The 22,540-nt window shown below is 33.8% G+C and overlaps 1 protein-coding gene and 1 long non-coding RNA gene across 28 annotated transcripts in view; both read right to left on the bottom strand.

Moving 5' to 3' along the window:
- The window catches only part of casz1 (castor zinc finger 1), a 333,881-nt gene that overhangs the window by 226,540 nt on the left and 84,801 nt on the right, over positions 1 to 22,540 (bottom strand). For all 26 annotated transcript variants that reach the window (XM_087307326.1, XM_087307351.1, XM_087307357.1 and 23 more), the window contains one exon: positions 2,838 to 2,938. The gene's annotated coding sequence lies outside the window, so the exon portion shown is untranslated. The remainder of the gene's footprint in view (positions 1 to 2,837; positions 2,939 to 22,540) is intronic.
- si:dkey-246i21.1 overlaps positions 2,642 to 22,540 on the bottom strand; it is a 76,399-nt gene continuing 56,500 nt past the window's right edge. For both annotated transcript variants that reach the window (NR_170148.1, NR_170147.1), the window contains 1 exon segment: positions 2,642 to 2,938. This is a non-coding gene — a long non-coding RNA (si:dkey-246i21.1).

Below are 22,540 nucleotides of genomic sequence, written 5' to 3' on the forward strand. Positions count from 1 at the left end.
CAAAATCACAAAAAAGACTAAAAGACCTAAATTAAATGCTAGTCACACTATAATATTTACATTAACAATAGCAAATGAAATTAAAGCACAAACAGCTCAAATTAAATAAATATGTACTGCAATAATTTACTCACTATAAAGTTAGTTCAGAAGGTTTCACAACAAGGAGGAAACGTTTTAGTTAACTAACTGACTAAACTGAAAGAACATTTTTGACAAAAGAAAAAAACACCAATGATTTCAAAGATGACACCTACTCTAAGCTTTTAATTCATGCCAATAACTCCTGCAGGTTTTCTTAGCAGATAAAGTTGTATGTATGTCTCGGGATATTTATGGGGTGAGAAGCGGAACTAGTGGCAGATGAACAGGCACCTGGTGAACGTTGAGCGCTCCTGGGCTTTTAGGGCTTAATTAATCAAGGCCTCTGGGTATTATGACATAGCTGGTCCTCTCCGTGTGTGTGACTCAATTAAGTTGTTGCGTGAACCAGAGGTGTGACTTCAATATTGCTTAGAGTCAGTGCTATCACACGAGCACTTTAAGCAAACTATTAACTCAAATAAAAGTCAAATACATGTGAAGCAACTGACAAGAAAAAAAAATCTGCTTTCTATTCATTAGCTAACAACAAAGAAGCTTAACTAGGTACTTGTGCAGTCCCAAAACTTTTTCTTTACAAACTAAGCAAGTGGCTGGTTTCGGGAAACAAATCACCTCCATCTAATAGTTAGAGCAGCTAACTGTAGTATTGGTAAACTAGTAACCAAAAGTAAACAAGGCAAGCAAAACGGAGACAGCTCATTTGTAATGTGTGAGTAATGCTCAATACAATTATTCACATTGAAGTATGCATGAACCAGAAATTGATGAGACTATTCAGTATGTTGGTGTACTTTCCAATGAAATGGAATTATGAATAGGGGAGGGGATTTCTTTTGTGAAGTATTCCCTCATAGCAAACTAATGAAAAGAGGGGTGTGGTTAAGAATACTGTGACTCATACCATCAAACTGACATAAACACTCCAAACGTGAAAGCAAATGGTCAGACTTTAGCCCCTTTCACAAATGCTGGTGAAGGATTCATTTGTGAACAGGCCCTTTTTGAAAATACCGGTAAAATGTTTACGATGAACCGCTGTTTGTTTACTTTCAAGCTCTGCTTCAGTTGCTTGACATATGTGCATGTGAAGGAGCCGGTGAACACACAGATTATGTACATCTCAACATGCGAAAGTGTTTATCCGTATGTTTTCATCGAAATTGTTCACAATACTTATCCATCTACAAAATTTGTAGTGTAGTCAAATGTGTAAACATTTAGCGGCAGTTCGCACTTCTGAAGTCTCTGGGACAAAGCAGCTGCATGAATGCTAAAGCTCCAAATAAAAGCGAAACCATCAACAAAAGCCTGACCCCTTCTATGTTTACAAATACAAGCCGTTTAGATCTCATTTCAGGTTAATGATGTCAGAATTTAAGGGTGTTTTGGAACAGATGTGTGAATGGTCTTTTCTGGAAAAATTGCGATGTACGTCCTTGCCTCTGTGAACAGCACCTTTTTTTAGTTTACCGGTAAAGTCGTTCCGGAAATGTTCCGGATATTTATTGGTATCACTGTGTGAAAGTGGCTACAGATTAAAGATGACTTAAATAAATGTTCTTTCCCCAGTGTATTACCTTGCACAAATGAATTGTTCACCTAAAAAAAAAAAAAAAAAAAAAAAAAAAAACGTGCACCAGCAAAATAAACATTGTAAATTTTGATTTATCCATTTTTCACACAAGAAATAAAAACCACAATAACAATCACACAATAAATAACCACCTCAAGAAAGCGTAAAATGTTTTGGCAAATTAAATGAATAGTTTTAAAAATCATTTTCATCACTTGTTTCCCATGTGATATTTCAAAATTTGCATAAATAAACTAATAGGCACAAATCTATATTAGCGCTTAAAAACTACTTACACAAATTTCCTGTTGAACCTACAGCAACTTACTGGCAGTAGTTCACCAATAACTAACTTTAAATCAATTACAGCAAAAATACTGTATTTACATTTACAACCCCATTTATCTTGCTCTATATGTTTTTACAGTATTTCCTGTAAAATATACAGTAATTTTCACAATGCAACTATAAAATAGATTAACATACTGCAAAACTGTATTACAGTAACAGTAAGTACAGTTCATGTTACAGTTAAATACTCAGAGCCTCTAGTTTTTTGTTGAAATCTTTTGCGATCCTACAAAATTCGTAATTATACTCTTTCAGTGCAGGAGTAAACTTGCATGAGTTTTAAAGCAATTCGTGTGTTAGGTGTATTACAGTAGGGGAAAGCCCTAACACATGTCCTGTGTGTGACGATGTGATGTTAGATGCTCCAGGGAGAGAAATCTAAATAAAAATAATAAGTAAATAAGATCGTGGATAAAAATAAGAGTAATAAAACCTTCCTTTGGCTTAATATATATATATATATATATATATATATATATATATATATATATATATATATATATATATATTTTTTTTTTTTTTTTTTTTTTTTTTTTGCAAAATTGTCTGCAAATTTTTGCCATTTTTATTCCAATTTATTATTATTATTATTTATTTATTTATTTATTTTTTAAACTAGGGGGTCTGAAAACTGTATTTTACAACTTTTGTAACTTTACAAAAATCCTTAAGAGTATACTTGAAAATGTGACAGAAATGGGAACAGAAAACAAGCTTTATGCTGACTGATATGACTGTTTATTCGGTAGCTGGCTGCTAAAACACTCATTAAAACTGCAGATGTATTACGGTACATTGTGACACTGACCTTCAAGGTATATTGAGCGCTCCAGTCTTGCTCTGTGTCCCGTGTGCCACTGTCTGCTTGCACATTCACATTAGCCTTCTTACACAGCTCTCTGTTGATGCCTGTAAGGACACAGAGAACAGTTATGGGTACATATTTTACCACCAAACCATAAACCAGAAACGCAAACAAAGATTTTGATGAACTTTTAAAGAGCGCCTCCCCATTCGCCACTTAGACAAATCAACATTCAGTTGGTGTGACAGTTTTTAATGCATGTTTTTATACCAGCACTGTCAGCGCCTTGTATCGCGAGCAGAATTTTATAAACACCGCTGTTTCCGCAGCACAATAACTACTTTCATTTCATTGTAAAAGCTGTCAAAACTCCAATTAGATATTTAGAGAGAAAAATACGACTTTCAATTTGCCCAAACAAACCACTCCGTAAGTTAATAAAAAGGCATTATCATCCATCTTGGGCTCTTATTAGATTGTGTATTTATGCATGCTATCCTTTCAAGAGAAACAAGGGTTTGTGGGTAAAACACAAGGGGAGTGCGTGCAGTCTCTGAAAAACAGATTTCACCAGAGTGAGTGATAAAAAGAAGCTAAATAGATTTACTTCAGCATCTCGTATGTTAAACAGCTTTGCTTTTTTTCTCAAATTTAGTCTGTATCGTTTCAGTTGCATATCAATGTAAACCAAATAACGCAAGCTATTATTATTTATCCTAAAATACTGATCAATTTTAAAACGCTTTTTGTTTTAGATAAAGACCAAAACAACCCAAATAACACAAGCTATTTTTATTTATCCTAAAATACTGATCAATTTTAAAACGCTTTTTTGTTTTAGATAAAGACCAAAACAACCCAAGTAACACAAGCTATTTTTATTTATCCTAAAATATTGATCAATTTGAATACACTTTTTGTTTAGATAAAGACCAAAACAACCCAAGTAACACAAGCTATTTTTATTTATCCTAAAATATTGATCAATTTGAATACACTTTTTGTTTAGATAAAGACCAAAACAACCCAAGTAACATAAGCTATTTTTATTTATCCTGAAAATACTGGTCAATCTTAATACGCTTTTTGTTTTAGATAAGGACCAAAACAACCAAAGTAACACAAGCTATACACTTTATAATAACTACACCAGGGGTCACCAACCTTTATGAAAATGAGAGCTACTTCTTGATTACCGATCAATGTGGAGGGCTACCGGTTTGATAAACATTTCTCAAATAACAAAATTCAACAATGATTTAACAGGGTAGGAAATACCCTGTATTTAATGTATCAATGTGCAACACTTTATTTTTATATATCTCTGCAAATTACAAAATAACATTTGTAAATGATTACTTTTATATTAGATGGAGCTTACTGGTAAGTGGCGCTATGGTGAGCTATTTTTAGAACAGGCCTGCGGGCAACACATGTGATCCTCCACCAGGTAGCCCGCGGGCACCATGTTGGTGACCCCTGAACTACACACTATGAATCATCTATTTAGCATTAGCAACTAGTTAGTTCATTATCTTTATAAAGTATTTATTAACATAAGAATTAACTATTAGCATATGCTTGAATAATAAGACATAGAAATGTTAATTTGAAGTTTATTAATTATTTACTTATGCATTCGGAATAATCTTAAAAACAGCACCAACTATGCTTAAATAACTAGTTTGTAAATAATACAATCTTTAATTAAGTAATAAAAAAATAATCATGGACAAAGTATGAAAATACATTCATTAATAGCAATTGTATTTGTATTTATAAACGGCTTACTAACGTCTAGTAATGTAGAGTTAATACTTAACAGATAATGAACTAACTATTTGTTAATGCTTAACAAATGATTCATAGTGTATAGTTATTATAGTGTTACAGCTATTTTAATTTATCCTAAAATATTGATCAATTTAATACGCTTTTTGTTTTAGACCAGGAGTCACCAATCTCGGTCCTGGAGGGCCGGTGTCCATGCAGGGTTTAGCTCCAACTTGCCTTAACACACCTGCCTGGATGTTTCAAGTATACCTAGTAAGGCCTTGATTAGCTTGTTCAGGTGTGTTTGATTAGGGTTGGATCTAAAATCTGTAGGAAACAGGCCCTCCAGGAACAAGTTTGGTGACCCCTGTTTTAGACCAATACAACCCAAGTAACACAAGCTATTTTTATTTTACTCCTACACTGTAAAATTTTTTTTTTGTAATTTGACGGTTTATTGTGTGCAAAAAAAAAAAAGTAAAATAACAGCTGTTAAATTACAGAAATTTACCGTAACATAACGGACATTCAATTTATTTCCTTAAATTTAAATTTCTGGTAAATTTCTGTAATTCAACCTCTGTTATTTTACAGTGTAAAACACTGATCAATTTTATTACGCTTTTTGTTTTTAATAAAGACCAAAACAACCCAAGTAACACAAGCTATTTTTATTTATGCTAAAATGCTGATCAATTTTAATGCGCTTTTTGTTTAGATAAAGACCAAAACAACCCAAGTGACGCAAGCTATTTTTATTTATGCTAAAATATTGATCAAATTTAATACGCTTTTTGTTTTAGATAAGGACCAAAACAACCCAAGTAACACAAGCTATTTTTATTTATCCTAAAATGCTGATCAATTTGAATACACTTTTTATTTTAGATAAAGACCAAAACAGCTCAACTAACACAAGCTATTTTTATTTATGCTAAAATACTGATAAATTTTAATGCGCTTTTTGTTTTAGATAAGGTCCAAAACAACCCAATTAAAGATTTGAAATTCCAAATTAAAGAACAGACTAATATCCAGACCATTTCTTTTTTCCTTTTTTTTTAGAGCAGATAAATACACCAAAAACATAATAAATAAAAGTAATTATTGCAGCCGGTAATTACAATGCTAATTATATTGCTAATTAGCTTATTGTGATGTATACCGTGGATGGGGCCTCAGATCACACAGGAACAAAGTCAAAACAGACTTCAGCCTAAATGATAAGAGCTCTAGTCATGACATGTTTGTTTTAATATTATCAACTGATTGCGTATTAACATTCAAATGTCCTATCGGCAGCATATTTATATTGTGACCGCTGTAGAATGACGTTATCGTTGTAAAGACCTTTTAGTCTTACATACTGAAGAGGTTTATTAGTCGGATCCTCAAATTATTCCTTTCTAAAACCTCCTTGGAAGACGGCCCGACTGGAGAATGAACTTGATTTAGAGTGCCAGAAAAGGGTGGATAGATTATAGTCTTCATATAATCTCCTGATCCTGGCGTCTAAAGTAAATGTAGATTTAGAAACTCTCAGAAACACATACAAATTATTCTTGTACGCATTTAACAGGGAGACCTCGAACACTTATGTTTTACAGAGTATATGCACATTAAAACTACTGAACTCATATACTGACAAGTCAATATAATTACGTCAAATGTCCTACTACCACACATAAATACATGGTATAACAATATTGATGTATTTTTCCCTCTCCTACTTCTGTGTGGAAAACAAATGCAATGACGTACGTTGGTGTTAAAAGGTTTTGGGGTCAGTAATAGGGATTTTTCTTTTCTGAAATTTATTAGCACTTTCATTTAGCAAGGTTCCTTTAAATGTGAAGCTATTCAGTTCTTGTTTGATATATCATAAAAACATCATATAGTGATACATTTAAACTATATTCTCAAATTATTGTTGTTTTATTATTTTTATTTTATTTTATAAAATTATTTTCCAGAAAAATATTACGCAGTTACTGTTTCCAACACTGGTAATAATGTTGATGAAGATGACAATGTTGATGATGATGATTATTATTATTACTATTATTATTATTATTGTTGTTGTTGTAACTATTATTTTTTTTCTTTGTATATTTTTTATTTCATGAATGATTTTCCACAAAAATATGAAGCAGCTATTGTTTCTAACACTAGTAATTATTATTATCATTATTATTATCATTATTGGGTGATGCAGTGGCGCAGTAGGTAGTGCTGTCATCTCACAGCAAGAAGGTTGCTGGTTCGAACCTTGGCTCAGTTTGCGTTTTTGTGTGGAGTTTGCATGTTCTCTCTGCCTTCGCGTGGGTTTCCTCCGGGTGCTCCGTTTCCCCCAGAGTCCAAAGACATGCGATACAGGTGAATTGGGTAGGCTAAATTGTCCCTTGTGTGTGTGTGTGTGTGTGTGTGTGTGTGTGTGTGTGTGTGTGTGTGTGTGTGTGTGTGTGTGTGCGTGTGTGTGTGTGTGTGTGTGTGTGTGGATGTTTCCCAGAGATGGGTTGGGTCTCTTTTGTGTATTTTTCATTTCATGAACGATTTTGCCAGCACTGGCAACTATTATTATTATTATTATTATTATTATTATTATTATTATTATTATTATTATCTCTATTGTATATTTTTTTATTTCATGAATGATTTTCCACACAAATATTACGCAGTTATTGTTTCTAACACTGGTATTATTTTTTTTATTATTATTAATATTATTAATATTACTACTATTTTTTTCTAGGTGCACCAAATCAGCATATTGATTTTAAAATGTTTTGCTTTTCAGTCATATAAATTATTTTAATTCAATTTTAAAATATATTATGCTTACTATTTAATATTTTGTAGGATTATTGTTATTTTTTAATATTTCTTTTATTTCATAAATTAAGCAGTTATTGTTTCCAACACTGGTTATTGTTATTATTATAATAATTATTATTATTGTTATTATTGATTTCTGAAAAAAATATTGCTGTCATCATATAAATTATTTTAATTCAATTTTAAAATATATTTTACTGTTGTAAGAAAAAGCAGAATTGATATGTTATACAATTATAATATTGTAATATATTATATGCATAATATAATATAATATAATATAATTTTTAACTGTATGCTGTACTATAGCCTTAGTGAAAACAGTCTTACAACTGAATTTACAAGAGCTTACAGATGTATAAATAAATGTAATCAAACAATTATTTTCTAATAAATAAATGATTTTGCCACAGGAAATAATGTTGTCAATTTTACTTCTTTACTACTTGGATCCAGATAGCAGAAATAAGTCAAATCCAAACCACACACTGACACGACAGGAACGCTTCTTGCATGCTTTTGTGAGTGCGATGTTTGACATAAAAATATTCACTTCATTATGCTGGAAGATTGGATGACCTGTCATGGCACGAAATGTTTTTCACTACATTTTTGGAACATGATCTCACAAACAAAACAAAAAAAAAAAGAAAAGAAGAAAGCACACACCCAAAAAAGGCACAAGAGAAACCAATCGTTCTTTCTGATGTCTTGATATTAAATAGTGAACGATGATTCATTTACGCATACTGTATCCTTAATACCGTAAGTATGATTCACAAAGATTCATGATAAATAAATTTTGTCATTTGACTGAAATGGATATTTATCCACAGATGGGGGATCAAGGGGGATCAAAACCATATTGTGATCTGAACTTTGGGCTAAATATATACAATATATAAATTATTAGTCCTGCTGAATTATTAGCACCCTGTATTTTTTCCCCAATTTCTGTTTATTAGAAAAAATTTTTTTTAAACATATTTCTAAACATAATAGTGTTAATAACTCATTTCTAATAACTGATTTATTTTATCTTTGCCATGATGACAGTAAATAATTTTTTCAAGATACTAGTATTCAGCTTAAAGTGCAATTTAAAGACTTAACTAGGTTAGGTTAACTAAGTGAGTTAGGGTAATTGGGCAAAACATTATATAATGATGGTTTGTTAAAAATGTTGCTTAAGGGGGTTGTTAATATTGACCCTAAAATGTTTATTTATTATTATTATTATTATTATTATTATTATTATTATTATTATTATTATTTATTATTATTTTTTTTTTTATTAAAGAGCCCATATTATGGGTTTTTGAAAATTCCCCTCCATGTAGTGTGTAACACAGCTCTAAGTGAAGTGAAGTATCCAGCTAAGGCTTAAACCTGTAAGAATACAGTGTTTAAAACGGTTGATTCATCTATATAAGAGTCGACTCATAGTGCTTCAAACGAGTCGCCTTGATACCGATTCATTAGGTGTTTCGCCATGACGTACGAACGAAACCAAGTTATTCACGTGCACGCGCAAACCCGGGAGATTTCAAACCTGAGGCCCCGCCCTCTGACGCAGAAACCCAGACACACACACACCCACAAACACACGCACACAAACATGCCGGTCGATTGAAGTCACACTGCAGATGGACATTATCGATTCTCTACCCAGAGATGAAACCTCAGCATTATAACCAACCAGTTGGAAACTTCTGGAAACTACAGGCTACAAAGAATACTTCATCTGCGTTTGTTAAAGTAAGGATCAGTAAAGAGTTACTTACTAATGGACGTCAGGATGAGTTTCTTCCTCCATTTCTCAAGTGTAAGTACGTGCGGTTAAAGTTGTTGCCTCGTTTACTCTAGCTTGCAAATGTATTTAGTTGTGATTTGTTACTTGTAACCGAGTGTACTGTATCAGGTTAACTGGCTATATTCTCTTATCGCGTGCAAAGTCACGTTAAAAACGCGACGCGTGCTGTTTGTTTACGGAGCTCCGTGGTAGAGGTCTGCATAAATTTCCGAATCAATCGCGGGAGCGGTCGGTAACAGGTTTAATTTGGGACGGGAGCGGGCTGTCTAGCAATATCGTGGATATTGCTATGCGAATGAGACAGAGCTTTGCCTGCCTGTGTGTCTGCTTGGCGCTTGTGTGTATGTGTTAGTGCGCGCGTATGAGAGAGAGAGAGAGAGAGAGAGAGAGAGAGAGAGAGAGAGAGAGAGAGAGAGAGAGAGAGAGAGAGAGAGAGAGAGAGAGAGAGAGAGAGAGAGAGAGAGAGAGAGAGAGAGAGAGAGAGAGAGAGAGCTCTGTCTGGCTGTCTCTGGACTGTTTTGCTGGGTGATTTTCGGTTATGTTCTCCCCCGCTCTTTAGCGGGATCGGGCGCGGCGGGCAGAAAACGGGGCGGTTCGGGCACCGGGACAAGAAATTCTAAATATAAGCGGGAGCGGTCGGGTTCAGGCTAAAACCTGGCGGGTGCGGGCGGAAGCGGAAGCGTTGTCGTCCAGAGGTGTGTGTGTGTTTGTGTGTGTGTGTGGCAGCTAAAATCCACGCCTACACTATGGAGCGCGTATGAACTGTGATTACTTTTATATTGCTGATTAGCTATTGGGCATTTCATTCTCTGACTGAAGGCAGTCGACCAATCGTGACAGGCTGTCATCGGTCCAATCAGCGCAGATTAGCTTCGCGCTAAGGAGGGGTTTGGGAACAAATGAATCACTGGACGATTCATACAGGAGTCGCTGGGTTAATTAGGTAAAAATAAATGCAGATTATAAGACCATGAAAGTGTTTTTTGACTTTGCATGCATATTAGACTGTTGTTGGAGTCTAACTTACAACCCTTACAACCAAGATATGACCCTATTTCATGTATAATATGGGCTCTTTAAAAATGGTTTTTATTCTAGCTGAAATTAACCAAATAAAGCCCTGGTCAGATCACACAAATTTGTCATAATTTCGGCACAATTTCCTTGACGTAGGGTGTCGTAGGAATTCGTAAACGACAAATGGCCATTGTGACATGAGATTTGATTGTTTCTTCTTGTGTAATGTGGCATAGTTCATGACAATCGATACCATGTCCGCCACACTTCATGACACCTTCGCAGAAAGTCTAGCATGTTTATTTTTTTCCCCGTTCTGCACGACTAGTTCCATTAAGTGGGTGACACTGCAATACTAACACACAATTTCTCAGTTATATCATTTAATATCAAATATATCAATAATATATCATATAATGTGTCGAAGTGGGTAGCACAATCGCTTTACAGCAAGAAGGTCCCTGGTTCGAGCCCCGGCTGGGTCAGTTGGCATTTTGTGTGGAGTTTGCATGTTCTCCCTGTGTTCGTGTGAGTTTACTCTGGGTGCTCCGGTTTACATCAAAGCCCAAAGACATTCAGTATAGGTGAATTCAATAAGCTTAAATTGGCCGTAGAGTGTGTGAGTAAGTGCAAGAGTGTATGGGTGTTTCCCAGTGTTGGTTTGTGGCTGGAAGGGCATCCGCAGCATAAAACACATGCTGGATAAGTTGGCAGTTCATTCTGCTGTGGCGACCCCAGATTTGTAAAGAGACTAAGCCAAAAAAGAAAATGAATGAATATGCGCCAGTCAGGTGATCAAAACATAGACTGCATATTTACTTATGGGTGGGTCACAGGATATGATTTATGAGATAATTCAATTATTGGTTATGCAAACTCCGCTCTATCTTTTGAATTGAAGCAAGTAAATGTACAACAAGTGGAGCAAAAATTATCAATGATAAATATAGATAAACCATCAGGAAGGGATAACTTAGATGGTCGCCTTGTAAAATTAGTGGCCAGTTGTTTGGCGGAACCAGTCTGTCATATTTTCAATGTGAGTATTAAAGAAGGAATTTTCCCTGTAGCTTGGAAAGAAGCAAAGGTAGTTCCTTTACAGAAAAATGGAGCACTGAGTTTTAGTGGGGCTAATAGTCGACCAATAAGTTTATTGCCAGTTCTTAGTAAAGTCTTTGAAACGATAGTGTGTGAACAAATTCAATTATTTTTTAAAGAAAACAATTTATTCTCTGACTTTCAGCATGCATATCGAATAGGCCATTCAACAGGAACAGCATTAACACAAATAATTGATGATTGTTTAGTACAGCTTGATGAGAGTAATTTAGTAGGAACAGTTTTGCTGGATTTTAGCTCTGCTTTTGATGTACTTGATCATGAATTATTGCTTGAAAAATTAAGGTGTTATAAATTTACTTCTCAAACTGTGCGTTGGTTTAAAAGTTATCTGACTAGTAGGAGGCAATGTGTATTCTATAATGGAAGTTATTCGGAGGTGAAAGAGTTGCAATGTGGTGTGCCTCAAGGAAGTTGTTTAGGACCATTGTTATTTTCTATTTTTACCAATGATCTTCCTCTGGTTTTAAAGCAAGCAAGGGCAGTTATGTACGCAGATGATACAACATTATATTTACCAGCGGCATCGATAGAAAAATTATCTGCTGATTTAGATGAGGAGTTACAATTAGTGGTAAAGTGGGTACAGAATAATAAGATGGTTTTAAATTTAACAAAAACCAAAAGTATTGTGTTTGGATCAAACTTTCAATTTAAATGTAAACCACAGTTAAATTTGTCTGTAATGAGTGTGCCTATTGAACAGGTAGAGGAAATTAAGCTTCTTGGAGTTCTTCTTGATAGTAGGTTAAAGTGGTCAAAACAGATTGATAAAATGGTAATAGTTATGGGGAGAGGTTTATCAATTATTAAGAGATGTGTTGAATTTTTACCACAGTACTGTATTTCTCAAATTGTTCAGGCAATTGTTCTTTCTTATCTAGATTACTGTCCAATGGTATGGTCAAGTGCATCAAGTAAAGACTTAGATAAATTACAGTTAGTCCAGAATAGAGCGGCACGACTCATTTTACACTGCAATAGAAGAGTTAATATTATGAAAATGCATAAAACTTTAGGTTGGTTATTGGTGAAGGATAGGGTAATTGTTTCTCTGCTGTGTTTTATAAGAAATATTTCTGTGTTAAAAGTTCCAAGTGTATTGTACAGTCAACTTTTGTATAGTAATGTTAGTCACCATTTTAACACCAGGCATGCATTAAAAGGAAATTTTTTGCTTCCCATTTCAAAAACTAATGCAAAGCAACGTACTGTGATGTATAGAGGAATGAAAATATGGAATGAATTGCCGTCAGACATTACATGCTTTGTAACAAGTAAAAGGAGGTTTAAAAAATCATTTAAAAAATATTTAATGGAACAATATTAAGTGGATTGTTGATTTGGATGTTATGTATGAATTTTGTATTTTAATGTTTTTATTAGTCTTTGTTGTTGTGTATTAATGTAATTTTGTGTTATGTTCGATGGACCCCAGGAAGAATAGCCACTACCTTGGTAGTGGCTAATGGGGATCCTGATAAATAAATAAAAAAATAAATAAACTAACTACTTTCTCTAAAATATTAAGGTGTTTCAAGCAATTTTATCTGACAGACTGCCACAAGTATGCAGACATCTCCATTCTCACAATGACTTTCTGAGTTTTCTCATCCTTCCAACAGAGTTTGTTCTCCAAAGTAATGTCATGTTCAGCGCTGTGAACACATTGTAAAAGCATGTCCTGCTTGATCAAATTTGTCATTAACAGTGAAAGCAGTTTAATATAGGCTTCTCTGAAACTGTGAATATTTCACTTGATCTTTATTCAGCCTAGATTATTATATTTAAGAATCCAACACAATCTTACGGCAATTCATGTTTTGGAACTTAAACATTTACCAGACTAGTTTTGAAGCACTTCACCTCTAATGTTATTCGTTATTCTTGTTTATTTAGTAGATAACTGACCAACAAAAATACATTAGAATTAAGATACAAATTATACCAAACAAATTAAATATTATCAGAACATATCTTAAAATTAAAAAGGAAATATGAGTTTGATCCAATCAATGTCATATTGAATGCCCTTAAATAATGTAGCCTAGTAGTCAGCAAGCATCAGTGTTTATTGAAATTAAAATACGAATTTTAAAAAATATACTGAAATTAAGATAAGAAATATTGTTATAGCAACACTTGTGACTGATTGGGAAGAAACGTGTAGTCTGGTAATATTTGTTACCCACGACAAGTCAAGATTTTATCAAGACAAAATTGCATAATCGGACATAGCGACTTTTGTAACTGACAATAAAAATCGTGTGATCTGACTGGGGCTTAAGACTTTCTTCAGAAGATAAAATATGAGAAATACTGTGTCAAATTCTTTGCTCTGATAAACATCATTTGGGAAATATTTTAAAAAGTGAAAAAAAAAATCAAATTATAGAAAGACTAATAATTTAATTCTGACTTCAACTGTATATGATATATCAAAAGAACAAAAGTGGTATGTTTGCAGTGCCAAGTAACCGTCATGTTTGGATTTTTCTAAATCACCTGTTAGGAAAACCATGTCTACTGTAAAGTTTCCATTGTTCAATGAAACAACAAAACAAAATGTGAAAAAAAAAAACTGTTAGAAATACAAAACACACCTTCTGATAAGATACTGAGTCAAGAATAAGGAAAGTTAATGACAGACTCTGCTCATCTCTCAAATGAAAGAATGAATTTTTGGGATATCTGCTGATCTGTGCACGCAAATAACAACCTGTGACTACAGCTGCATGGCTTAATCACAGCAATACAGGGAGGGAATATGTAACATGCCAACTTCTCATTATCGAATCCAAATTAATAATTTTCCCAACAATACACCACCTGTCTCCACCTGTGCAATTTTCAGCACATTGCAGAAACAGAGAAATGCAGGTTTAAACACATTGGTACAGGAGTGTTGACATGGGGTTCAATAAAAAAAGAAATGTTGTGTTTCCTCGTCTTTCTATAAAACCACCCTACTAATAACAGGGTGGCACACACAAAAATAACACCAAAAAGGAGGTCAGTTTTCAGGATTCAGTGAAGCAAAGATAAAGACTTTTTTTATTTATCCCCATTAAAGGCATAATATGTATGATTCAAAATGATGGGTTCACAAAAAACTTTCATGTTGTCCCAACACAAATAAAAGTCAAAATGTAATAGTTTTTACAAATATAAATAGATTGAACATAAAACAAGTAAGCTAATTTTAACTAAGTAGTTTAAAAGAAAAAAGCAGCAGATTTATTTTGTAGAACAGGGTTACACATTTTACTTATGTAATTACATTATCCCAAATTATTCAAAAGAATGTTCAAATCCAGCTACATTCATAATAAAATAAGCAATTTTAACTCTAGTGACACAACCATGCACTGTGTTGCATTGTTAATGATGTCATACAGCCTCAATTTCCAATTTAGTTTTAAAGAACACAGTGAAACACCAAAGAAGCTTTAATATGTCTTGCATTTAATTAGACTGCACAAAGCATCATTATAACAGAAACTTATAATGCATTTAGAATAATAAACAGACCTACTTCTTCCACACATGATCATGACTTTAGCAACAGGAAGCGATAGACTGCGGCATAATAAAAGCTCTGCTGCTTTCTGCAGCGTTGCCTGTGCACAAGTTTTGATTCATTTAGCTCATTCATGAATAATTTCCGCAGGAGTCCCATTGGATATAATGAAGACAGCTTGATGATGACAACTCCCATGATTCCAAACTCAGTCACAGCATCATCAATCTGCACTTTTTTCATTGTAAATACACACCCTCTTGCAGCAAAAAATACATACTGTGTCGTTAAGTAATGAATTCCAGTGGCATTTACCAATTTTATGCATCATCTTTTAACATAAGTTCTTACATCTGAACTAGATGCAATTAAACAATAAGACTGGATTTACAGCAATTAAATCAATATCAACAAAAAGCAGGAGGCATTTAGATGCATTTACACAGACTGTTTTAGCTTTAGATGCATTTACACAGACTGTTTTAGCTTGCTCAGAGATGGCACAAATGCATTTACGCTATTGCTATATAATAATTTTAAATAATGTAACGAGGATGTATTTTTAATGTGCCTTTTTTACAGACAACCTTTCATGCAGTGTGTAATGTAGTACTTTTAAAAATCAAGTTGCACAATGCTAAAGTTTCTGTCTCCTAAATAAAAAAAGAAATTGAGCTATATTCTAATATTCCAGCAAACACATTGGTTTATGCACTGTTAAAATAAATTAGTTAATTTTACTCAAACAAAAAAATTAGTAAACATTTTGCGTTAAATATGACTATTATTTAAAAAATTAACTGTGCATATTTATAATAAGCATCAGTCAACTTAACAGCTTGTTTATATATATATATATATATATATATATATATATATATATATATATATATATATATATATATATATATTTATATATATATATATATATATATATTTATATATATATATATATATATATATATATATATATATATATATATATATATATATATATATATATATATATAATTATTTTAAAGTGTTTTCACCTTTATTTGGATTGGACAGTGGAGATTTTACTGTTAGGAAATTGTGGGGAGCAGAAAAAGAGGAAGGATCGGCAAAGGACCACGAGCTGGGAATCGAACTTGGGTCGCTAGTCAAGCGATCAAACTAAAATCACTAGTAATTGAAAGTAATCACTGTATTAATATGTGAGTTACTGATTCACTCCTTCATCAAAAGCAAACGACATATAGTGCATCCAAAAGTCATAGTACTATATGTGAAAAAAATTAAGCGAACTGAGTAGTAATTTTTAAGTCGTAGTTTTTAAAAAACAGTATGTCTACTTTTTATGGCAAGATTCTGAAGTGCTTATCCAATCTATTCAAGTTTACAATCCTGTGAGGTCATTGCAAACATGCAAACTCTATACAGAAATGCCAACTGACCCAACCGGGACTTGAACCAGCGACCTTCTTGCTTTGAGGATAAAGTACTAACCACTGACCCACTGTGTCGCCTCACATTCACTATATATACCTATATATATATTTTTTTTTTTCTAATGGGTTTGAAGTAAATTAAAATTCAAAAGCAAGCAAGTAAATAATGTAGATTTAAGTAGATTTTAAATTATTACCTACTACAGCAGTATGAGATTTCAGACACAGCTATTGTCTTTATGAATGGCTTATTCAAAGGTTAAATTGATAAAAACAATTCATATGAAGGGCTATTACACCTGGTAGTAGAATATCACAGTAATAGGAACTAAACACCAGGCCAGTGTAATCTTACCCTGACATAATTTTCCTGGTTGCATTTGCAGCATCATTTAGAAGTCTTAAGTGACATCAAAATCTTTTATTTTTATTTTAAATCAGCAATTGGATGATGCTGTCATTGAAAATGTTTTGTTGTGTGAGGGGGATTTTCAGAACGGAATTGCATATGACAACTTTTAGTGCTGCTTGCAATGTTGACAAAGGCATTTAAAAAAATAGTCGTTCTCAGCAGTTTTTCTATGTCTTGTAACCAATACTTCAAATGACATGCGTTCCCCCAATTAGCAAACACTAACATCTCTGGTAATTCCTATTGTGTTTGGTTAGACCATAATATGAAGCAGGAGCCAATTTATTTTCCCAAAAAAGTATCATAAGGTTCTATCTGTGTTCTGAATGATTTAGAGCTGTTGATGAAGTAGATTTTTATTTAATAAACCTATATGAAAACACATTTAATTGGGTGAGTGGAGGGCCCTATGAATTTGACACAAACTGTATGGGAGAAAAGAGTCCAGTTTAGATGTTTGAAACAGTTACTAGTCATGATTACAAAACATGAACTGTATAAAGAAAAAGAGTGAAGAATACGTTAGATTTGTATATTATAAGGGCCAACAAGAAGAGGGGGCTTTAAATAGGGGTCTTAAAGGAGTAGGAGCTGGGAGAGGCCTGTCGAACCAGTAAACATCTGTGAAAACACAAAGGTGGGAGGAAGCAGGGATAAAGGAGATAGCAAACTTGAGGGACATTGGATTTGTCCTGGGGTGAGACTGAGATGGGTCTGCTTCAGGCTGTCTCTGTTTTTTTTTTTTTTTTAAATATTCCAATAAAGTATATTCTTCTCATATTCATAACCTCCAGACTAAGTTTGATTCATTAAGAGAAAAGCCAGAAAACATGACATTGAGACAAGTTTTTGCATTCTATATAGCAAACAGTATGTGTGTAACATTTTTTTAAATTCTTAAAATGTAAACAACTTCAAAAAACATCCTTTAATGTAAATAAGTTGTCATTTAAAAAGAATTTGTCAATAACTCAATTTTGACAAAAATGTCAGATAAAACCTTTTAATTCTAAGGTATGATTCCATCAATAGTTTGCACTATGAAAACATTCCACTGTACGGTAAATACCTCTACAGAAATCCTTGTGTCTAAAATGTACAGTATGTCACTTTAATGCACTCTACAAATCACCCTATTTATACAAGGTACCTCCCGGGGTTCTAATCAGTTATCGATGTCTCTTAAACACACATGGAAGGAACATGTGACTACCGTTTTGTGAACATCCTCCAATGTTGATTGAGTCATTCATATCCATTGCACATCCGCAACAAACAAGTTGGTTTCAACTAAATCTTTTCTGAACGGCGGATCTGAGAGTTGAGGGGATCAAGCTTTATTCTTGCTCCAGATGTAACGTGATCATTCGTTCTTTTTATCTATTAATGATTTCAAAGGCTTCCAACCATTATTGCTTTTATTCTCTGGAATAAAACCCAGCTGCTCTCTTTGTAGTGAGTCTGTGTGGGTGTATGTGCTTTTGGTGCTACATGGAGGGGGGTGGAAGGGAAAAGACAAGAGTGCGGGAACACAAAAAGAATGAACATCACTGTTTTAAAAAAAAAAACAGCAAAAAAAATCTCATTTTACACTCTAAAACATATTACCAATGAGTGTTTTTACAAGCAATCTGAGTGGTAAAACTAATTAGCTTGTAATCCTGGCCAAGACCCTAGCAAACCAACTACATAAACAAGTTATAGCAGTTTGCACTGAAGTGGCGCAATTTAGTATGTGGTTTTCAAAGCTTTTTAAGGCATTAGAAGTATACAACACAACAAATTACAAGCTTGATAAATTATCTTACATAAAATCCACATATAGGCTGAAAATGAAAAAGAACATCAAACAAGTTTGCCAATGAACTGATATTCTATTCAATGCTGTAAAATATTTTATTTCATTATTTGCATGCATCCATTTTTGTATGGCTTTCCTTAAAATAAAATAAAAATCTAAATTGAAATTGAAAAAAGCAAAATTGATTGAATCACATTTATTCAAATTATGTTTTTTTAACTTATTCAAATTATTCAATGTATTAAATTATTCAATTTATTTAATCAAAGTATATATATATATATATATATATATATATATATATATATATATATATATATATATATATAATTTATAAATATTGTTTATGTTTAGGTATTTTTTATTAACCCTTATGTACTGCTGGGGATTTTTTTATCCACTCGGGTGATTTTGAGTCTTAATTTGGCCACAGCGGTTTCTCAGCTGGCAGAATGATTTTTTTGTGGCAAATCTTATTTTGACATATTTTGAGAAAATGCTTTGAATAAAAAAAATAATAAAAAATAAATAAAAAAAACTCAGTGACACACTTTGGGCAAATTTACTACTCTTTTGTTATGTTCGGGATAAAAACATCCACTTAATTAAACTGCTGTAAAAATGCATCAGATAATTTTTATTTTATTTTTTTTTTGCATAAATCTGTTAATCAACCTAAGTCCTGATCAAAACTATTAATGATGATTACAAATACTAAATGATGTCACTGATTTGGTAGAAATAAAAGACACAAAATGACGTATTTTCAAAGTAATTGTGGACTGGATTCTTTTTTTATCTTTTATAGCCGGCAGCTAGCTCTCTGCAACTCTCACATGGTCGCCCACTGAAGCTAAGCAGGGCTGCGCCCGGTCAGTACCTGGATGGGAGACCACTTGGGAAAGCTAGGTTGCTGCCGGAAGTGGTGTTAGTGAGGCCAGCAGGGGGCGCCCAACCTGCAGTCTGTGTGGGTCCTAATGCCCCAGTATAGTGACGGGGGCTCTATACTGCTCAGTGAGCGCCGTCTTTCGGATGAGACGTTAAACCGAGGTCCCGACTCTCTGTGGTCGTTAAAAATCCCAGGATTTCCTTCGAAAACGAGTAGGGGTTTAATCTGCCCACTGGCCTCTGTCCATCATGGCCTCCTAACCCTCCCCATATCATGATTGGCATATCATCATGGTGGATGAGGAGATTTCCCCCCCCCATTGTGTAAAGCGCTTTGAGTGCCCAGAAAAGCGCTATATAAATTTAACGAATTATTATTATTATTAATTATTATTATTATTATTATTATTATCAAAGTCTTGGACATGTGAAACAACATTGCCTTTGATGAATTGTTCTTGATTGATTTTCATTTTTTCTCCCTAATATACTGTTGGTGTCTGTTTTTGCCCAATTGACTTCCATTATAACCACAATTTTTGATTGCAAATATGACACTATATAGTCATGCATTTCTGATTGCTGGTTTTCCTGTTGGGAAGAGGTAAAAATTTAAATTTTTACTGTTGATCATCAGTTGGCACCATTAACCCTTTAGATAGGCCTGTTAAAAAGCTTAGTTTCTGGATTTTATATAGAGTATAACAGCAAATTAAAGTGTGCTTGTGTGTCTGTGTGAGAGTGACCTTTATGCACTTACCTTGATGTGTCTGAAATAATCTAAATATGCATCTCAGCTATCAGAACCACATGTAGAAAATAAAACTAAAGACTTTGTATTTTTGCACCATCAAATGTGGTTATAATGGAAGTCAATGGGGTGAAAACAGCCACCAACAGTAAATTAGGGAGAAAAAAAAATGACAACTATCTAACAACGCAACAAAGCCAATGTTGTTACTAATCGTTCACATGTCCAAGTCTGTGATAAAAAGGGAAACAAATCAGTCCACAATTACTTTTTATATTGAAAATACATTATTTTGTGTGTGTTTTTCACCAAATCACAGACATCATTTGAGAACCTGGCAATTAAAAAGTTAAAGTCCAGTAACTTTCTAAACAATTTAGCAGTTTTGATCAGGACTAAGGTTGATTAACAGATTAATGCAAAAAAAATCTAATGCATTTTTACAGCAGTATAATTGAGTGGATGTTTTCAACCCTAACATAACAAAAGGACAATAAATTTGAACAGTGTTTAAGGGTTAAGAGAAATATGATCACACAAATCATGCTTTAAACTGTAATTTTTTTTTTTTTTTTGTAGAATTGTAACATGGGAGGCAAAATTGTTTAAAAGAAACAGAAGATGTAAATGTTTCAGTAACAGTATGATTTGGGGCTTGACAAAATAGTTAAACATGTCCTTTCACTAAAATCCCCCCCCCCCCCCCCCCCACCCAAAAAAAAAAACCTTGAACGTTGCATAGTTTCTCTAAAAAGACATATGTGCCCTGAATGGGTGTGAATGTGCTTATGGACTTGTTGATTACGCATGCGAGGAGTGCTGCTGTCTTTTATTGGGGAATTTACACCCTTGGTGTGATTTATAGAAATCAGTAGTGCCCACAAAGCAGTAAAACTCTAATTGTTTCTTCCATTTTTAAAGTCTATCCTCCATTAAGGAATCGGTGGGTAATAAAGAGCATTTTTAATCAACCCTCTCCTGCTGATGGGTTGACGTTTGAACAGTCTCGCCTAACGTACAATCCAAGCTTTTACTGCTGAGAACAATGAGGGCTAAAATATTACAGTATCTCAGAAGTGACTGCAACACTTGGCTTGCTTTCTCCTTCTGTATAACTTTCTGAACATATGTCTTCTGTGCAGGTTAACTCTATAACGTGCCGTTTTATTTGGGTCATGCTGTATTGTGAAAAATAAAGATGTTCTTCAGATAATCCTGGTATCATTGGGAAACATGTGACTCACTGCGCATTTCAAATCCATCTCTACCTATTTCTTCAAGGAAACTAAAGCCAAAATTCCATGGGAACAAGTTACACCCAATGCCAGTAGACTAACCACATCTAGACATGCAATTCAGTCCATTTCTGAGACCAGAACATCTAGAAATTAAAAAGGACATCAAATGTTTTGCAAGGATCAAAATAAAAACAATACAGCTTTACATTTTCCTGTATTTTCAACCACTAAAACGTAACTCAACAGTGGTTTATATACCAAATAATCGTGTCGTGCAAAGAATCATCTAATGACAAACTGGAAAATATATTATTTCATCCATTTTTAGAATTTATTTGAGCTATTACGGTAGACGTAGGTCTATATTTACACTTGCATATATACTGTATGTATTTAATTCCATCCAAACACGCAAATTGGATGTCTCAATTTTGATTTCAATGTATTTCTATCAAAATTGTGAATAAAATTGGAATTTATACACCCAAACGCACACTTGGTATTACCAAGGCCCATGAATACAAGCATGACGGTTGCTCAAAAACACCATATAAATGTAACTGTGCATTTCTTTCATCTAACAGAACCTGTCCTGCCTCACAAAACACTTGAAAAAGGAGCTAGAGTGAGCAAAAACACCCTTCCCCAAGCACTCACTCTTAGACGGGTTCCGATCCGGTCACCACAGCCTTCCAACCTTGCCCACCTTTGCCCACTGGCTGGCAGTGCCACAGTAAATCCTGGAGCTACAGCAGAAGCCCGGGCTTGAGTAATTAATAAAAGCTCCATTACATGCCTTGTGGCCGTTGTTTGCTATTTCAACACCCCATTTGTGCCACGATTACAGTCATTATCAGTCAGCGCCATTAATTCAGCCACCGATGCCGGAACTGCATACTAATAAATTGGGCTCTAAATTTTTTTTTTTTTTTTACCTTTCAAGGAGTTGGTGCTGGAGTCGAGCCAGGAAGTGCCACTCCTGATTAGGAGTCTTCTGCTGACTCTGAAAGGCCCCTTTGAATAGGGGCTGCTGCATCTTTGGAGATAGTTCACATTCCCCCCCTTTGATTATTCCCTTCCCCTCCAAAATGAATCTTTATTAAGCTTAA

Source organism: Danio rerio, chromosome 23 (genome assembly GCF_052040795.2).
Source record: "Danio rerio strain M-AB ecotype USA chromosome 23, GRCz13ab, whole genome shotgun sequence".
Lineage (NCBI taxonomy): Eukaryota > Metazoa > Chordata > Actinopteri > Cypriniformes > Danionidae > Danio > Danio rerio.